This window comes from Oncorhynchus kisutch, unplaced genomic scaffold (genome assembly GCF_002021735.2).
Source record: "Oncorhynchus kisutch isolate 150728-3 unplaced genomic scaffold, Okis_V2 Okis01b-Okis20b_hom, whole genome shotgun sequence".
Taxonomy (NCBI): Eukaryota; Metazoa; Chordata; class Actinopteri; order Salmoniformes; family Salmonidae; genus Oncorhynchus; species Oncorhynchus kisutch.
This window is the reverse complement of record NW_022261978.1, coordinates 12416623-12429122: the sequence shown is the minus strand read 5'-3', so window position 1 is coordinate 12429122 and position 12500 is coordinate 12416623. Positions and strand designations below refer to the sequence as shown.

The 12500-nt window shown below is 45.2% G+C and overlaps 1 pseudogene; it reads right to left on the bottom strand.

Moving 5' to 3' along the window:
- LOC109886624 (cAMP-specific 3',5'-cyclic phosphodiesterase 4C-like) overlaps positions 1-12500 on the bottom strand; it is a 35987-nt pseudogene that overhangs the window by 16400 nt on the left and 7087 nt on the right.

The window sequence follows — 12500 nt, the reverse complement described above, 5'->3', positions numbered from 1 at the left end:
GCCACTAGCTAACCACTACTGGGAGTGATGGTATTATGAGGGAACACTAGCTAACCACTACTGGGAGTGATGGTATTATGAGGGGCCACTAGCTAACCACTACTGGGAGTGATGGTATTATGAGGGAACACTAGCTAACTACTACTGGGAGTGATGGTATTATGGAGGGGCCACTAGCTAACCACTACTGGGAGTGATGGTATTATGAGGGGCCACTAGCTAACCACTAATGGGAGTGATGGTATTATGAGGGGCCACTAGCTAACCACTACTGGGAGTGATGGTATTATGGAGGGGCCACTAGCTAACAACTACTGGGAGTGATGGTATTATGAGGGGCCACTAGCTAACCACTAATGGGAGTGATGGTATTATGAGGGGCCACTAGCTAACAACTACTGGGAGTGATGGTATTATGAGGGAACACTAGCTAACTACTACTGGGAGTGATGGTATTATGAGGGGCCACTAGCTAACCACTAATGGGAGTGATGGTATTATGGAGGGGCCACTAGCTAACCACTACTGGGAGTGATGGTATTATGAGGGGCCACTAGCTAACCACTACTGGGAGTGATGGTATTATGAGGGGCCACTAGCTAACCACTACTGGGAGTGATGGTATTATGAGGGGCCACTAGCTAACCACTAATGGGAGTGATGGTATTATGGAGGGGCCACTAGCTAACCACTACTGGGAGTGATGGTATTATGAGGGGCCACTAGCTAACCACTAATGGGAGTGATGGTATTATGAGGGGCCACTAGCTAACCACTACTGGGAGTGATGGTATTATGGAGGGGCCACTAGCTAACCACTAATGGGAGTGATGGTATTATGAGGGGCCACTAGCTAACAACTACTGGGAGTGATGGTATTATGAGGGAACACTAGCTAACCACTACTGGGAGTGATGGTATTATGAGGAGCCACTAGCTAACAACTACTGGGAGTGATGGTATTATGAGGGAACACTAGCTAACCACTACTGGGAGTGATGGTATTATGAGGGGCCACTAGCTAACCACTAATGGGAGTGATGGTATTATGAGGGGCCACTATTACTATATATATTACTGTATATATTACTGTATATATTACAATATATATTACTATATATATTACTGTATATATTACTGTATAGATTACTGTATAGATTACTGTATAGATTACTGAATAGAGTACTACATATATTACTGTATATATTACTATATATATTACTGTATAGATTACTGTATAGAGTACTACATATATTACTGTATATATTACTGTATAGATTACTGTATAGATTACTGAATAGAGTACTACATATATTACTGTATATATTACTATATATATTACTGTATAGATTACTGTATAGATTACTGTATAGAGTACTACATATATTACTGTATATATTACTATATATATTACTGTATATATTACTGTATATATTACTATACATATTACTATATATATTACTGTATATTACTGTATATCACTGTATATATTACTGTATATATCACTGTATATATCACTGTATATATTACTGTATATAATCACTGTATATGTCACTGTATATATTACTGTATATATTACGGTATATATCACTGTATAGATTACTGTATAAGTCACTGTATATATTACTGTATATATTACTGTATATATCACTGTATATATTACTGTATATATCACTGTATATAATCACTGTATATGTCACTGTATATATTACTGTATATATTGCTGTATATATTACTGTATATATCACTGTATATAATACTGTATAGATTACTGTATATATTACTGTATAGATTACTGTATATATTACTGTATATATCACTGTATAGATTACTGTATATATTACTGTATATATTACTGTATATATCACTGTATATAATACTGTATAGATTACTGTATATATTACTGTATATATTACTGTATATATCACTGTATATAATACTGTATAGATTACTGTATATATTACTGTATAGATTACTGTATATATTACTGTATATATCACTGTATAGATTACTGTATATATTACTGTATAGATTACTGTATATATTACTGTATATATCACTGTATATAATCACTGTATATGTCACTGTATATATTACTGTATATATTACTGTATATATCACTGTATATATTACTGTATATATTACTGTATATATTACTGTATAGATGACTGTATATATTACTGTATATATTACTGTAGGTGGCTCACGTCTAGTGCGGGTGTGGAGAGGAGGACATGTGTGGACTGTATATATTACTGTATATGTTACTGTATATATAACTATAGGTGGCTCACGTCTAGTGCGGGTGTGGAGAGGAGGACATGTGTGGACTGGCAGACGTCGGCGGCGTGCAGGCTGTTGTGGTAGGCCACGTTGCCATGGTAATGGTCTTCCAGGGTCATCACGTAGGTCACGAAGGTGTCGACGGGGATGCGGAACGTCTTTAGGAGATCACGTTCCTACAGGGGGACATGATGGGTTAATACACACTGACACACACACATGCATCAACACACACACACACACACACACATGCATGAACACATACACACACACACACATGAATCCGTCGAGCCCACCAGTCTGGCCTGTTGTGCCGAGAGCCCAACCTTTACAGACCATGTGTAACGGCCGTTGTTGGTGGTGGAAGAAGAGGAGGACCAATGCGCAGCGTGAAGAAGAGGAGGACCAATGCGCAGCGTGAAGAAGAGGAGGACCAATGCGCAGCGTGAAGAAGAGGAGGACCAATGCGCAGCGTGAAGAAGAGGAGGACCAATGCGCAGCGTGAAGAAGAGGAGGACCAATGCGCAGCGTGAAGAAGAGGAGGACCAATGCGCAGCGTGAAGAAGAGGAGGACCAATGCGCAGCGTGAAGAAGAGGAGGACCAATGCGTAGCGTGAAGAAGAGGAGGACCAATGCGTAGCGTGGAGAAGAGGAGGACCAATGCGCAGCGTGGTAAGCGTCCGTATTGATTTAATATTATTGATCGAACACTGAAACAAAACAATAAAGAGACAACGAGCGAAACGAAACAGTCCTGCACGGGTGACATCCACAAAACACAGAACAGAAAACAATCACCCACAACTCAAGGGTGATAAAAAGGCTGCCTAAGTATGGTTCTCAATCAGGGACAACGATAGACAGCTGCCTCTGATTGAGAACCATACCAGGCCAAACACAGAAATACCAAATCATAGAAATAAAGAATATAGACAACCCACCCAACTCACGCCCTGACCATACTAAAACAAAGACATCACAAAAGAACTAAGGTCAGAACGTGACACCATGCTGTTCCTTATATACCTTATACCAAGATTGCTCAGTCAACATATAGATTGGTGGGCACCATAAGCCACTTCGGGCTCATCCTGTCTTTATCTGCCTCTGGCGTTATCTTAACCCCCGACCCCCGGCCTAATATCCCAGATGCCAGGATGTCAGAGGACCATTGAGTCCTTTTGTTCTACTCCTCTCTGTCCCAGCTAAAACATGCCCCATATCTGGTCTACGGAACACAGGCTCAATCCGACCGGAGACATACGTCTCACCTGCACTACTAAACCTAACCCTAACCCTAAAACTAAACATAACCCTAAAACTAAACCTAACCCTAAAACTAAACCTAACCCTACAACTAAACCTAACCCTAAAACTAAACCTAACCCTAAAACTAAACCTAACCCCTAAAACTAACCCTAAAACTAAACCTAACCCTAAAACTGAAGCCCACACCGCGTGTCTAACTCCAGGTACCTGGAAGATGGCGTACATGATGCAGCTGAGAGGCCTGCTGTTGGAGAACTCTGACACTCTGAAGATGTTGAAACTCCACTTGTCCAGGTCCTCTAGCTCCTACACACACACACACACACACACACACACACACACACACACACACACACACACACACACACACACACACACACACACACACACACACACACACACACACACACACACACACACACACACACACACACACACACACAAAGAGAGAGTGTGAAGCCTTGAGTGAGGTAATGAGCTGAGTCTAGTAACCTTGACTGATTGACTGAGAAGGTATTTGTGTATGTACAGTCGTGGCCAAAGGTTTTGAGAAAGACACAAATATACATTTTCACAAAGTCTGCTGACTCAGTTTGTATGATGGCAATTTGCAAACACTCCAGAATGTTATGAAGAATGATCAGATGAATCGCAAAGTCCCTCTTTGCCATGCAAATGAACTGAATCCCCAAAAACATTTCCACTGCATTTCAGCCCTGCCACCAAAAGACCAGCTGACATCATGTCAGTGATTCTCTAGTTAACACAGGTGTGAGTGTTAACGAGGACAAGGCTGGAGATCACTCTGTCATGCTGATTGAGTTCAAATAACAGACTGGAAGCTTCAAAAGTAGGGTGGTGCTTGGAATCATTGTTCTTCCTCTGTCAACCTTGGTTACCTGCAAGGAAACACGTGCCGTCATCATTGCTTTGCACAAAAAGGGCTTCACAGGCAAGAACATCAAGGAGAGCGGTTCAATTGTTGTGAAGAAGGCTTCAGGGCACCCAAGAAAGTCCAGCAAGCGCCAGGACCATCTCCCAAAGTTGATTCAGCTGCGGGATCGGGGCACCACCAGTACAGAGCTTGCTCAGGAATGGCAGCAGGCAGGTGTGAGTGCATCTGCACGCACAGTGAGGCGAAGACTTTTGGAGGATGGCCTGGTGTCAAGAAGGGCAGCAAAGAAGCCACTTCTCTCCATGAAAAACATCAGGGACAGACTGATTGTCACGCCCGGACCGTAGTTATCTTTGTTTTCTTTATTATCTTGGTTAGGTCAGGGTGTGACGAGGGTGGTATGTGTGTTTTTGTCTTGTCTAGGGTTTTTGTACTTCTATGGGGGGTTTTGGTATTGTCTAGGTATATTTGTAGGTCTATGGTGGCCTGAATTGGTTCCCAATCAGAGACCGCTGTTGATCGTTGTCTCTGATTGGGGATCCTATTTAGGTAGCCATTTTCCATGTTGGATTTGTGGGTTATTATTCTATGTTTAGTTGCCTGTTTCACACTGGTCATATTGCGTCACGGTTCGTTTGGTTATCTGGTATAGTTTTGTTCAGTGTTGCATTCTTTTATAAAATAGAATGTAGGCTTATCACGCTGCGCCTTGGTCTCCTCCTTATGACGACCGTGACACTGATATTCTGCCAAAGGTACAGGGATTGGACTGCTGAGGACTGGGGGTAAAGTCATTTTCTCTGATGAATCCCCTTTCCGATTGTTTGGGATTCTGAAAAAAAGCTTGTCCGGGGAAGACAAGGTGAGCGCTACCATCAGTCCTGTGTTATGCCAACAGTAAAGCATCCTGAGACCATTCATGTGTGGGGTTGGTTCTCAGCCAAGGGTGTGGGCTCACTCACAATTTTGCCTAAGAACACAGCCATGAATAAAGAATGGTACCAACACATCCTCCGAGAGCAACTTCTCCCAACCATCCAGGTACAGTTCGGTGACAAACAATGCCTTTTCCAGCATGATGGAGCACCTTGCCATAAGGCAAAAGTGATAACTAAGTGGCTCGGGGAACAAAACATAAATTTTTTGGGACCATGGCCAGGAAACTCCCCAGACCTTAATCCCATTGAGAGCTTGTGGTCAATCCTCAAGAGGCGGGTGGACAAACAAAAACCCACAAATTCTGACAAACGCCAAGCATTGATTAAGCAAGACTGGGCTGCCATCAGTCAGGATGTGGCCCAGAAGTTAATTGACAGCATGCCAGGGCAGATTGCAGAGGTCTTGAAAAGAAGGGTCAACACTGCAAATATTGACTCTTTGCATCAACTTCATGTCATTGTAAATAAAAGCCTTTGACACTTATGAAATGCTTGTAATTATACTTCAGTATCCATAATAACATCTGACAACAATATCTAAAGACACTGAAGCAGCAAACTTTGTGGAAATACATTTTTGTGTCATTCTCAACTTTTGGCCACGACCGTATGTGTGTGTGTGTATGTGTGTATGTGTTATGGTGTGTGTGTGTGTGTGTGTTATGGTGTGTGTGTGTGTGTGTGTGTGTGTGTGTGTGTGTGTGTGTGTGTGTGTGTGTGTGTGTGTGTGTGTGTGTGTGTGTGTGTGTGTGTGTGTGTACGTACGAGTTATGGTGTGTGTGTGTGTGTGTGTATGTGTGTATGTGTTATGGTGTGTGTGTGTGTGTGTGTGTGTATGTGTGTATGTGTTATGGTGTGTGTGTGTGTGTGTGTGTGTGTGTGTGTGTGTGTGTTATGGTGTGTGTGTGTGTGTGTGTGTGTGTGTGTGTGTGTGTGTGTGTGTGTGTGTGTGTGTGTGTGTGTATGGTGTGTGTGTGTGTGTGTGTGTGTGTGTGTATGTGTTATGGTGTGTGTGTGTGTGTGTGTGTGTGTATGTGTTATGGTGTGTGTGCGTGTGTGTGTGTGTGTGTGTGTGTGTTATGGTGTGTGTGTGTGTGTGTGTGTGTGTATGTGTGTATGTGTTATGGTGTGTGTGTGTGTGTGTGTGTGTATGTGTGTATGTGTTATGGTGTGTGTGTGTGTGTGTGTGTGTGTGTGTGTGTGTGTGTGTGTGTGTGTGTGTGTGTGTGTGTGTGTGTGTGTGTGTGTGTGTGTGTGTGTGTGTGTGTATGCATATGAGCGAGCCTTGCATACTTTACCCTGGCTAGCTGGTCCTCCTGTTCAGTGTTGACTCCGAAGCGCGGAACAGAAGAGGAGGACAGAGTGGAGCTGTGGGACAGATTCCTCACTCCGCTAATTTGACTCATAGACTTCTCCTTTAGACGAGGGGATGGCAGCTCCACCTCGTTGGGCTGGTCTAGGGGATAGAGACACACATAGACTTCTCCTTTAGACGAGGGGACGGCAGCTCCACCTCGTTGGGCTGGTCTAGGGGATAGAGACACACATAGACTTCTCCTTTAGACGAGGGGACGGCAGCTCCACCTCGTTGGGCTGGTCTAGGGGATAGAGACACATATAGACTACTCCTTTAGATTAGGGGACGACAGCTCCACCTCGTTGGGCTGGTCTAGGGGATAGAGACACACATAGACTTCTCCTTTAGATTAGGGAACACCAGCTCCACCTCGTTGGGCTGGTCTAGGGGATAGAGACACACATAGACTTCTCCTTTAGACGAGGGGAGGACAGCTCCACCTCGTTGGGCTGGTCTAGGGGATAGAGACACACATAGACTTCTCCTTTAGACGAGGGGACGACAGCTCCACCTCGTTGGGCTGGTCTAGGGGATAGAGACATGTAGACTTCTCCTTTAGACGAGGGGACGACAGCTCCACCTCGTTGGGCTGCTCTAGGGGATAGAGACATATAGACTTCTCCTTTAGACGAGGGGACGGCAGCTCCACCTCGTTGGGCTGGTCTAGGGGATAGAGACACACATAGACTTCTCCTTTAGACGAGGGGACGGCAGCTCCACCTTGTTGGGCTGGTTTAGGGGATAGAGACACAGACTTCTCCTTTAGATTAGGGGACGGCAGCTCCACCTCGTTGGGCTGGTCTAGGGGATAGAGACACACATAGACTTCTCCTTTAGACGAGGGGACAACAGCTCCACCTCGTTGGGCTGGTCTAGAGGATAGAGACACACATAGACTTCTCCTTTAGACGAGGGGACAACAGCTCCACCTCGTTGGGCTGGTCTAGGGGATAGAGACACACATAGACTTCTCCTTTAGACGAGGGGACGACAGCTCCACCTCGTTGGGCTGGTCTAGGGGTTAGAGACACACATGTTATACACACAAACTAGCGCAGGCAGACTGATATACCCAGGACACAGAAATGTACGGGCGGCCAAGTACAGGTAGACAGGTATAGTGATGTAGAATATAGACAGGTATGAACAGACAGGTAAATACACAGACAGGTATGAACAGACAGACAGGTATGAACAGACAGACAGGAATTAACAGACAGACAGGTATGAACAGACAGGTATGAACAGACAGTTATGAACAGACAGGTATGAACAGACAGGTAAATACACAGACAGGTATGAACAGACAGACAGGAATTAACAGACCGGTATGAACAGACAGACAGGTATGAACAGACAGACAGGTAAATACACAGACAGGTATGAACAGACAGACAGGTATGAGCAGACAGACAGGTATTAACAGACAGGTATGAACAGAGAGACGGGTATGAACAGACAGATAGGTATGAACAGACAGACAGGTATTAACAGACAGACAGGTATGACCAGACAGACAGGTATGAACAGACAGACAGGTATGACCAGACAGACAGGTATGAACAGACAGACGGGTATGAACAGACAGGTATGAACATACAGACAGACAGGTATTAACAGACAGACAGGTATGAACAGACAGACAGGTATGAACAGACAGGTTTGAACATACAGACAGACAGGTATTAACAGACAGACAGGTATGAACAGACAGGTATGAACATACAGACAGACAGGTATTAACAGACAGGCAGGTATGACCAGACAGACAGGTATGACCAGACAGACAGGTATGAACAGACAGACAGGTATGAACAGACAGACAGGTATTAACAGACAGGTTACTTCAGGTACGTACAGGTAACTACAGGCATATCCAGGTAGGTTTACTCACCCATGAACGTGCTGGAGATGTACTCAGACACCTGGTTACCCGAACGACTCATCTCTGATAGGTGAGACAGCTCCCTGTTTAACATCCTCTTAAACTTTGAGGGAGGGAGGGAGGGAGGGAGGGAGGGAGGGAGGGAAGGAGGGAGGGAGGGAGGGAGGGAGGGAGGGAGGGAGGGAGGGAGGGAGGGAGGGAGGGAGGGAGAAAAGGGAGGGAGGGAGGGAGGGAGGGAGGGAGGGAGGGAGGGAGGGAGAAAAGGGAGGGAGGGAGGGAGGGAGGGAGGGAGGGAGGGAGGGAGAAAAGGGGGGAGCAGTTTGAGGATGTTTTACTGTAGGGTTAGTCAGTTCACTGCTCATAAGTGTTGAAGCTGTGGTGAGATTATTATGTTGTATAGTAGTTATATCATGGTTGTGTTGTGGTTTCATCATGGTTTTGTTGTGGTTATATCATGGTTGTGTTGTGGTTACATCATAGTTGTGTTGTGGTTATATCATGGTTGTGTTGTGGTTACATCATGGTTGTGTTTATATCACAGTAGTACCTTGTTGGAGGCCATATCGCTGACAGAGCGGTGAGTCTGGATGGTCTCTAGCTGGTCCAGACACCAGTCCAGCTCCTCCAGAGTGTCTGTAGCCAGCTGCTCATACTGTTGATCTGATAGAGCTGCTCTGGGGTTGTGGGGCGCTACACCGCCCAGTGGAGACCTCCTGTGGACAAGACAGGGAATTACACCAACCAGTTAGAACTCACAGGGTTACAATAGCTTGACAGTGTCTGGGAGTGAAGTTCACTATATAGCAGGCCTATGGGGCCCTGGTCTAAAGTAGATCACTATATAGCAGGCCTATGGGGTCCTGGTCTAAAGTAGATCACTACCCTTGGGCGGCAGGGTAGCCTAGTGGTTAGAGCGTTGGACTAGTAACCGGAAGGTTGCAAGTTCAAACCCCCGAGCTGATAAGGTACAAATCTGTCGTTCTGCCCCTGAACAAGGCAGTTCCTAGGCCGTCATTGAAAATAAGAATTTGTTCTTAACTGACTTGCCTGGTTTAAAAATAATATATATTTATATAGCAGGCCTATGGGGTCCTGGTCTAAAGTAGATCACTATATAGCAGGCCTATGGGGTCCTGGTCTAAAGTAGATCACTATATAGCAGGCCTATGGGGTCCTGGTCTAAAGTAGATCACTATATAGCAGGCCTATGGGGTCCTGGTCTAAAGTAGATCACTATATAGCAGGCCTATGGGGTCCTGGTCTAAAGTAGATCACTATATAGCAGGCCTATGGGGTCCTGGTCTAAAGTAGATCACTATATAGCAGGCCTATGGGGTCCTGGTCTAAAGTAGATCACTATATAGCAGGCCTATGGGGTCCTGGTCTAAAGTAGATCACTATATAGCAGGCCTATGGGGCCCTGCTCTAAAGTAGATCACTATATAGCAGGCCTATGGGGTCCTGGTCTAAAGTAGATCACTATATAGCAGGCCTATGGGGTCCTGGTCTAAAGTAGATCACTATATAGCAGGCCTATGGGGTCCTGGTCTAAAGTAGATCACTATATAGCAGGCCTATGGGGTCCTGGTCTAAAGTAGATCACTATGTAGCAGGCCTATGGGGTCCTGGTCTAAAGTAGATCACTATATAGCAGGCCTATGGGGTCCTGGTCTAAAGTAGATCACTATATAGCAGGCCTATGGGGTCCTGGTCTAAAGTAGATCACTATATAGCAGGCCTATGGGGTCCTGGTCTAAAGTAGATCACTATATAGCAGGCCTATGGGTCCTGGTCTAAAGTAGATCACTATATAGCAGGCCTATGGGGTCCTGGTCTAAAGTAGATCACTATATAGCAGGCCTATGGGGTCCTGGTCTAAAGTAGATCACTATATAGCAGGCCTATGGGGTCCTGGTCTAAAGTAGTTCACTATATAGCAGGCCTATGGGGTCCTGGTCTAAGTAGATCACTATATAGCAGGCCTATGGGGTCCTGGTCTAAAGTAGATCACTATATAGCAGGCCTATGGGGTCCTGGTCTAAAGTAGATCACTATATAGCAGGCCTATGGGGTCCTGGTCTAAAGTAGATCACTATATAGCAGGCCTATGGGGTCCTGTCTAAAGTAGATCACTATATAGCAGGCCTATGGGGTCCTGGTCTAAAGTAGATCACTATATAGCAGGCCTATGGGGTCCTGGTCTAAAGTAGATCACTATATAGCAGGCCTATGGGGTCCTGGTCTAAAGTAGATCACTATATAGCAGGCCTATGGGGTCCTGGTCTAAAGTAGATCACTATATAGCAGGCCTATGGGGTCCTGGTCTAAAGTAGATCACTATATAGCAGGCCTATGGGGTCCTGGTCTAAAGTAGATCACTATATAGCAGGCCTATGGGTCCTGGTCTAAAGTAGATCACTATATAGCAGGCCTATGGGGTCCTGGTCTAAAGTAGATCACTATATAGCAGGCCTATGGGGTCCTGGTCTAAAGTAGATCACTATATAGCAGGCCTATGGGGTCCTGGTCTAAAGTAGATCACTATATAGCAGGCCTATGGGGTCCTGGTCTAAAGTAGATCACTATATAGCAGGCCTATGGGGTCCTGGTCTAAAGTAGATCACTATATAGCAGGCCTATGGGGTCCTGGTCTAAAGTAGATCACTATATAGCAGGCCTATGGGGCCCTGCTCTAAAGTAGATCACTATATAGCAGGCCTATGGGGTCCTGGTCTAAAGTAGATCACTATATAGCAGGCCTATGGGGTCCTGGTCTAAAGTAGATCACTATATAGCAGGCCTATGGGGTCCTGGTCTAAAGTAGATCACTATATAGCAGGCCTATGGGGTCCTGGTCTAAAGTAGATCACTATATAGCAGGCCTATGGGGTCCTGGTCTAAAGTAGATCACTATATAGCAGGCCTATGGGGTCCTGGTCTAAAGTAGATCACTATATAGCAGGCCTATGGGGTCCTGGTCTAAAGTAGATCACTATATAGCAGGCCTATGGGGTCCTGGTCTAAAGTAGATCACTATATAGCAGGCCTATGGGGTCCTGGTCTAAAGTAGATCACTATATAGCAGGCCTATGGGGTCCTGGTCTAAAGTAGATCACTATATAGCAGGCCTATGGGGTCCTGGTCTAAAGTAGATCACTATATAGCAGGCCTATGGGGTCCTGGTCTAAAGTAGATCACTATATAGCAGGCCTATGGGGCCCTGCTCTAAATTAGATCACTATATAGCAGGCCTATGGGGCCCTGGTCTAAAGTAGATCACTATATAGCAGGCCTATGGGGTCCTGCTCTAAAGTAGATCACTATATAGCAGGCCTATGGGGTCCTGGTCTAAAGTAGATCACTATATAGCAGGCCTATGGGGTCCTGGTCTAAAGTAGATCACTATATAGCAGGCCTATGGGGTCCTGGTCTAAAGTAGATCACTATATAGCAGGCCTATGGGGTCCTGGTCTAAAGTAGATCACTATATAGCAGGCCTATGGGGTCCTGGTCTAAAGTAGATCACTATATAGCAGGCCTATGGGGTCCTGGTCTAAAGTAGATCACTATATAGCAGGCCTATGGGGTCCTGGTCTAAAGTAGATCACTATATAGCAGGCCTATGGGGTCCTGGTCTAAAGTAGATCACTATATAGCAGGCCTATGGGGCCCTGCTCTAAAGTAGATCACTATATAGCAGGCCTATGGGGTCCTGGTCTAAAGTAGATCACTATATAGCAGGCCTATGGGGTCCTGGTCTAAAGTAGATCACTATATAGCAGGCCTATGGGGTCCTGGTCTAAAGTAGATCACTATATAGCAGGCCTATGGGGTCCTGGTCTAAAGTAGATCACTATATAGCAGGCCTATGGG